We start from the raw sequence: 7,371 nt of genomic DNA, 5'->3' as shown, positions 1-7,371 counted from the left end.
CCACATTGGAGCTCCTGGTGGGTGGTGAGAGGGAGCCCCCCGATTCGTGATTCGGTGGTGGGAGCTGATTTCTCCTCATGTATCCGTCTTTCCACAGCTTCCCCTTAACACGTGTCACCTGCGCCTGTGGTTGGGCGGGAAGCTGGATCCCCTGGAGCGCTCGTTCAAAGGCGGGATGTGGGCCCCAGCCTCAGGTTGCTAATTTAGGAGACTCTGCATTCCTCCCGTGGTCCCAGGTGCTGCTGATGCTGCTGGGCCGGGGAGCTTCGAGAACTGCTGTGTTGATTGGCATTCACAACGGCCTCGTGGGACAAGGAAGAGGAACGTGGAGCTCGGAGAGCACTGCCCGAGGCCACGCAGCTAGAAAATGGCAGACGCGGGACTGGAACCCAGGCCCAGCGGCTCCCGGAAGCCACGAACCACAGCCAGGTACCCTGCTTCTCATTCGAGGCTTCTTCTCAGACGGGTGTCTGAGAGGGGCCACTCAGGGCAGCCCCCGAGGGGAGGTCTCCGACCTGACTACAAATCCCTCCGGCAGCTTTGAGAGTTTTTTGATGCCCCCAGACCAATTCAGTCCAAAGCCCAGAGGAGGCACCAGGGTGGCACCAGGTCCCCAGGCTCCTGGGGATTTCACCGCACAGCCACGTCGGAGACCCTGGGCTTCAGGGGACCCCGAGCCACATCAGCAGCGAGGCTGGGCGGGAAGATGGGAGCACCACCCAGCAGATGGCTGTTCCTGTGATCAGCTGGCCCCTGCAGGGGGCCCTGGGGCAGGCCAGGTCCCACAGTGACCGAGTAACTAAGGAAAGTGACTTTCCAGTTGGTGACAATGTAAAATACCAAGTGCCCAGGTAGATTTGACTTTCATTTTTTTCCCCCAATATATGAAGTTTATTGTCAAATTGGTTTCCATACAACACCCAGTGCTCATCCCAAAAGGTGCCCTCCTCAATACCCATCACCCACCCTCCCCTCCCTCCCACCCCCCATCAACCCTCAGTTTGTTCTCAGTTTTTAAGGGTCTCCCATGCTTTGGCTCTCTCCCACTCTAACCTCTTTTTTTTTTTTTCCTTCCCCTCCCCCATGGGTTTCTGTTAAGTTTCTCAGGATCCACCTAAGAGTGAACACATATGGTATCTGTATGGCTTCTTTGACTTGATTTGACTTTCAATTAACAGCACATACTTATTTTTACTCTCCGTATGCCCCGAATATGGAGCATGTATTTTACATGTCACATGGGGGCACCCTGTATTTTTATTTGCTCCATGTGGTGGCTCTCCACAGGACCCTACTCAGAAGGGGGACCCCAGCCCAAGCGGGTAGCTCTCCGGGGTCCCAGCCCCCAGCACAGCACTCGTGCTAAGTAGACACGTCCTCCCATCTGGGGACAGAAGTCAGGGAATGGAGGAGTGAACGAATGGGTATTCATTCATTTGGCTAAGCCCTCGGGGCCATGAAGTGTGGCAGGGAGGTTGATTCCCTCGCTCGAAAACCCAGGGTCTGCTCAGCAGGGCCGGGACGAGGGTGAGGTTTGCGGAGTCCCCAGGAGGCACCCAGTAGGCGCTCGCTCCTCAACCTCTGTGCCTGAGGTTTGCACCTCGCTGTTTCTGGCCCTGCTGGATAGATGCATTTATTTCCAGCTTTTGTTGAGGGGTGCAGCCTTGGGTTTCTGTGGAAAGAAACTCCGGGGAGAGGGGAAGGAGATTCTGGGCACTGCGAGAGTGGAGACCCTCCCCTCCCCCCAGCCTCCAGCACAGAACATCTGGTCGGCGTCTTGATTTCGGCCTCCAGAGACCCTAAGAAGAGCCCACAGAAACAGTAAAACAATAAGGTTGCCTTGTTTGAAGCTGCTGGGTTTGTGGTGATTTGTTGCAGCGACCATTGAAAACGAATACGGGCTTCAAAACTCTCCAGCCAGGGAAGGTGTGTCTCTTGAAGGGCTCAGGAGAGTACACCGGGCCCCCTCAGATAATCCAGGGCAACGCCCCTGTTTTAAAGTCTAGAAGCTAAACACATCTGCAGAGTCCCTTCTGCCAAGTCACATGACGTTCACAGGTGCCAGAGAGGAGAGAATGGCTGTCTTTGGGGCCGTTGGGCTGACCGCAGACTCACAGAGCCCAGCGTGGGAATCTTGGTGCACAGGGCCATCGGTGACTGTCTCCATGCCTACGCGCCCAGCATCACCCAGAGCGGCACACAGAACATTCCGGGGCCCCGGCAGCCTCCCTGTGCCCTCCCCCACTCCTCCACTCCCCCATCCCCAATGGTACCCATTTTCTTTTCTTTTTTTTTAATGTTTATTCATTTTTTTGAGAGAGAGAGAGTGTGAGCAGGGGAGGGGCAGAGAGAGAGGGAGACACAGAATCGGAAGCAGGCTCCAGGCTCTGAGCTGTCAGCACAGAGCCTGACGCGGGGCTCGAACTCCCGAACAGCGGGATTATGACCTGAGCTGAAGTCGGATGCTTCACCGACGGAGCCACCCAGGCGCCCCTAAAAGTACCCCTTTTCTGAACTGCATTCGCTGTTCCTGAAACTTTCTAAGAGGCATCATATACAGTATGTGTGTTTCTTTATCTCTGGTTTCTTCACTTAACATTACGTCTGTGAGATCACTTTGTTGTCGGTGCAACGTGATAATCCATCGCACGAACAAAGCCTGGTCTCGGCAGGCTACAGTCGGGGGACACTGGGGTGGTTGTGGGTGCGGGGCTCTTGTGAAGGCTGCCGACATGCCATTCTCTGTCACAAAGAGCTCGAGGTGGCTTCTACTGACACGTTACACGAGCCGTACCGCATACGTGTGTGTGAGCGGTGAATGGCCCAGCCGTTCGGAGCGCTTTTGTCTGATTGCTGGCATTCTAGTCTCTGTTTTGCTGGTCACTCACTGTGTGGCCTTGGGCTGTCGCGTGGCTCTCTTGCCTCGGTTTCCTCTCTTTACACAGGATATTACCAGTCGCCACCTCAAGGTGTTCATAAGTCATAAGCGGATGATAAGTAGATAGTCGTAAGTACATGATAAATATTGGCTGTAATTGTTATAAACACGGCAGCATAACAGAATTGAAACTCCAGGGAGAATTGAAAACCGGGAAGAGGGGCGCCTGGGTGGCGCAGTCGGTTAAGCGTCCGACTTCAGCCAGGTCACGATCTCACGGTCCGTGAGTTCGAGCCCCGCGTCGGGCTCTGGGCTGACGGCTCCGAGCCTGGAGCCTGTTTCCGATTCTGTGTCTCCCTCTCTCTCTCTGCCCCTCCCCCGTTCATACTCTGTCTCTCTCTGTCCCAAAAATAAATAAACGTTGAAAAAAAAATTAAAAAAAAAAAAAGAAAACCGAGAAGAAAAACAAGAGTAAGGACATGGGCCCACGAATGAGCCCTGCGCGTGGAATACCCACCCTGGGGTCCACACACGCCCAACAAGCGGGCAGGGAGGCCACGCCGCCAGCTCGCGGCCTCAGGACCCAGGGAAGCTTGCTGGAGTCCAGGGTGGGGCAAGGTGGAGAAAAGTGGGCCCTCCGGAACCGTGGCCAAGCACAAAGAGTCGAAGGGAAATACGGTCTTTGTTTTTATTTTAGTTCCAGTGTAATTAACATACAGCCTACAGCATAGGGACTCAGCAGTCCTACACGTGAGTCCGTGCTCATCAGGGTCAAGTGCTTCTTCATCCCCGTCACCTGTTTCCCCCATGCTCCCACCCGCCTCCCCTCCGGTGCCCACCAGTGTGTTCTCTCTATTTAAGAGTCTGGTTTTTTATTTGTCTTTTTTTTTCCTTTGCTCATTTGTCTTGTTTCTTAAATTCCACATATGAGTGAAATCATGTGATATTTGTCTTTGAGTTATTTCACTTAGCGTAATACCCTCTAGATGCATCCATGTGGTTGCAAATGGCAGGATGCCGTTATTTTTATGGCTGAGTAATAGTCCAGTGCGTGTGTGTGTGTGTGTCCATTCATCTTTATCCATTCATCTATCGATGGACACTTGGGATTCTTCCGTATCTTGGCTGCTGTAAACATCGGGGTGCGTGTATCTTTTAGAATCAGTGTGTTCGTATTCTTTGGGTAAATGTGCAGTGTCGGGATGGCCGGATCACATGACAGTTCTATCTTTAATATTTTCCACACTGTGTTCCACAGCGGCCGCACCAGTCTGCATTCCCACCAACAGTGCACGAGGGTTCCTTTTTCTCCGCATCCTCACCGACACCTGTGGTTTCTCGGGTTTTGGGTTTCACCATTCTGACAGGTGTGAGGTGATCTCACGGTGGGTTTGATTTGCATTTCCCCGACTATGAGTGGTGTTGAACATCTTTTCAATGTGTCTGTTGGCCATCCGGATGTCTCCTTTGGAGAAATGTCTGTTCGTGACTTCTGCCCATCTTTCAATTGGATTATTTGTTTTTTCGGACGTTGAGTTGTAGAAGTTCTTTACATACTTTGGATACTAACCCTTTATCAGAGATGTCATTTGCAGATATCTTCCCCCGTTCAGGGGGTTGTCTTGTCGTTTTGTTGATTGTTTCCTTTGCTGTGCAGAAGGTTTTTATTTTGATGAAGTCCCAACAGTTTGTTTTTGCTTTTGTTTCCTTTCCCTCAGGAGACATATCTAGAAAGATGTTGCTACAGACGACATTAGAGAAATTACTATCTGTGCTCTCTCCTAGGATTTTTATGGTTTCAGGTCTCACATTTAGCTCCTTAATGCATTTTGAGTTTATTTTTGTGTGTGTTGTAAGAAAGGGGCCCAATTTCTTTCTTCTTCTGTGTGTTGCTATCCAGTGTTCCCAGTACCATTTCTTGAAGAGACTATCTTTCCCCATTGTATATTCTTGCGTCCTTTATCGGACACTATCAGACCACATAATCATGGGTTATCTCTGGGCTCTCTATTCTATTCCATCGACATTTTTGTGCCAGTACCATACTGTTTTGGTTACTGCAGCTTTGTAATACATCTTGAGATGTGGGATTATGATACCTCCAGTTTTGTCCTTCTTTTTCAAGCTTTCTTTGGCTCTTTGGGGTCTTTTGTGGTTCCATGCAAATTTTAGGATTATCTGTGCTAGCTCTGTGAAGAGTACTGTTGGTATTTTTATAGGGAGTGTTTTAAATATGATTTTTATTTCTAAGGTTTTTTAAATGTTTATTTTTGAGAGAGGGTGTGAACGGGGGAGGGACAGAGAGAGAGGGAGACACAGAATCCAAAGGATGCTCCAGGCTCCAAGCTGTCACAGAGCCTGATGTGGGGCTCAAACCCATGAACCGCGAGATCATGACCTGAGCTGAAGTCAGACACTTAACTGAGTCACCCAGCGCCCCTGATTTTTATTTTTAAACCAAAACGTACAAAGCTTGAAGGGGACTGGAAAATCACTTGCATTCCTAAGATAAAACAAGGAACCTCAGAAATCTCTAGCATTTGCTCACCAATCTTCACACTGGGGGGAAGTGGGCAATACCACGGGTTCCGAGATTCCCAAGGCCCCAAAGGAAAAAGCCCAAGAAGTGTCACTCAGGCCACTTTTCCTGATTTTGACTAAAGCTGCTATTGTCTGGTTACTGTGTCAGGCTGCACAGGCTGTATGGGTCCCTGCTATGCTTCTCTTACTGATTTGCCTCCCTTCTGACCCCCAGCCTACTTGGTGGCACCACACCCCCCAGAGAGCCCCCCAGAGACGCTGGCTTGTGCTTTGCCTCTCCCTGCACTCCCGTGCCTGTCCCAGGGGCGGGGGTGGGGGGTGGCGGGGAACGATGCGGATGGGAAAGTGTCTCGCTGCTGCGGGGGCAGCTCCAGGATGCCCACCGCACACATTGTACCCCCAGGGCCAGTATAGGCTACAGAGACAGAGAAGGGAGCTGGGAAGGAGAGGGGGTCTGAGTAGGGGCTTCAGATACTGGTCCGTGTCCTGACAGGTATTAGGGTCACGCTGGGGTCTGGAAAGCACTGGGCAAGTGCACTCCGGGAAAGGAACGCTGTGGAGTGCGTGTGTGCGCACGTGTGTGTGTGTGTGTGCGTGTGTGTGTGCGCGTGCGTGTGGAGTGTCCACGAGGACTTAGCAGCAGTGGCTGGAAGGAGGGCTCGGCCCCAGCACTGTGATGGTGGTGTTGGCTGCCCAGGAGGTGAGCAGGACCAGCCGTGGGATCTTGCATTAAGAGCCATCTCTTGGGGCCTCTGTCTCCTCTGTGAAGTCAGAGTGACAAACAGCCCCCTGCGGCGTTCGGAGGAGGGGGTGCGAGCCAGCGCCTGGCACATAAGAGGTACTCTCTAAATGGGAGCTAATTCTAATCAGACGGTCTTTGTCAGGTACGCGTGCACACTCTGCTTCTCTCAGAGAGAGCTCACGTGGCACGTGGGCCAGAGCAGCGGGCAGTGTGGCGTGGACGGGAGAGTGGAAGTGAACTCCAAGCTGGCCCAGGAGCAGGTCCAGCGGGGTGCATGGGCCACGTGTGGGGCTCCAAGACCCAGGGGTCCTGGCTCAGTGCATGGCTCTACGTGAAGACAAACCCGGGGCATCTTTTCACCTAAATGTTCGAAAATGAGAAACACGGTTAACTTTTATATTTAAAAAAATTGCACCGTATTAGAAAGCAAAAGATAAAATTCTCATGAGTTTCAATCGATAGACAAAGCACACGAGATCCGAGGAGTGCAGGCACTGCCTCCCATCCCTGGGTGGCGACGGGCAGCACCCACAGCCCTGCAGGGCGCCCAGGGACCCTCCAGCCTGGGGAGTCTGGACTCAGGGCTACAACGTTCCCAGCAGCCACTGGTGGGACACACGTTACTTCCGGTGCCCCTGGGACAAAAGTAAAGCCTTTGCTCAGGTGTGGTCTGTACGGTTTCTTTCTTATTGTGAATAATTCTTCTCTTAGCTCTCCTTTCCTCAGTCTGATCGGTTTGGGTACCGTTTCTGGCTGTTTGTCCCTGTCGAGACCCTGCTTTGTTACAGTACCGCACTTTCCAGAATACCGTGTCAGAGAATCAAGCAACCCCTGCGTGTACTCCCAGCCTAAACGTCGGGCTCCTGAGACCCATGCTCCAAGAGAATCTAGTTATGGCCCTTGAGGGAGCATGGCCCCCAGGTGGCCTTGTTTGGGGCAACTGGACACAGCAATTCCAGGCTTTGGGGGGATTGAGATCCAGGTTGAGGGCAAAGGCTGATTTTTCACTGGAAACAGCCAGAGCTCTTAGCAGGCCCCCCCCCCCCCCCGCCCTGCCCACGGAAAGTGTCCCTCTCGTCCCGTAAGTACCTTATGGGGACATTTTTGCCTTTGCTTCCTGTCAATCCTTCCCCTCCACTCACCCACACAGCATTCAGATTACACCTGTTCTTACGCAGAAGCTCTTCCCAGCTCTACCTTTTAGACTCTA

Source organism: Leopardus geoffroyi, chromosome A3, assembly GCF_018350155.1.
Source record: "Leopardus geoffroyi isolate Oge1 chromosome A3, O.geoffroyi_Oge1_pat1.0, whole genome shotgun sequence".
NCBI lineage: Eukaryota > Metazoa > Chordata > Mammalia > Carnivora > Felidae > Leopardus > Leopardus geoffroyi.
The sequence above is the reverse complement of the archived record's forward strand: the minus strand, read 5'-3'. Positions refer to the sequence as shown.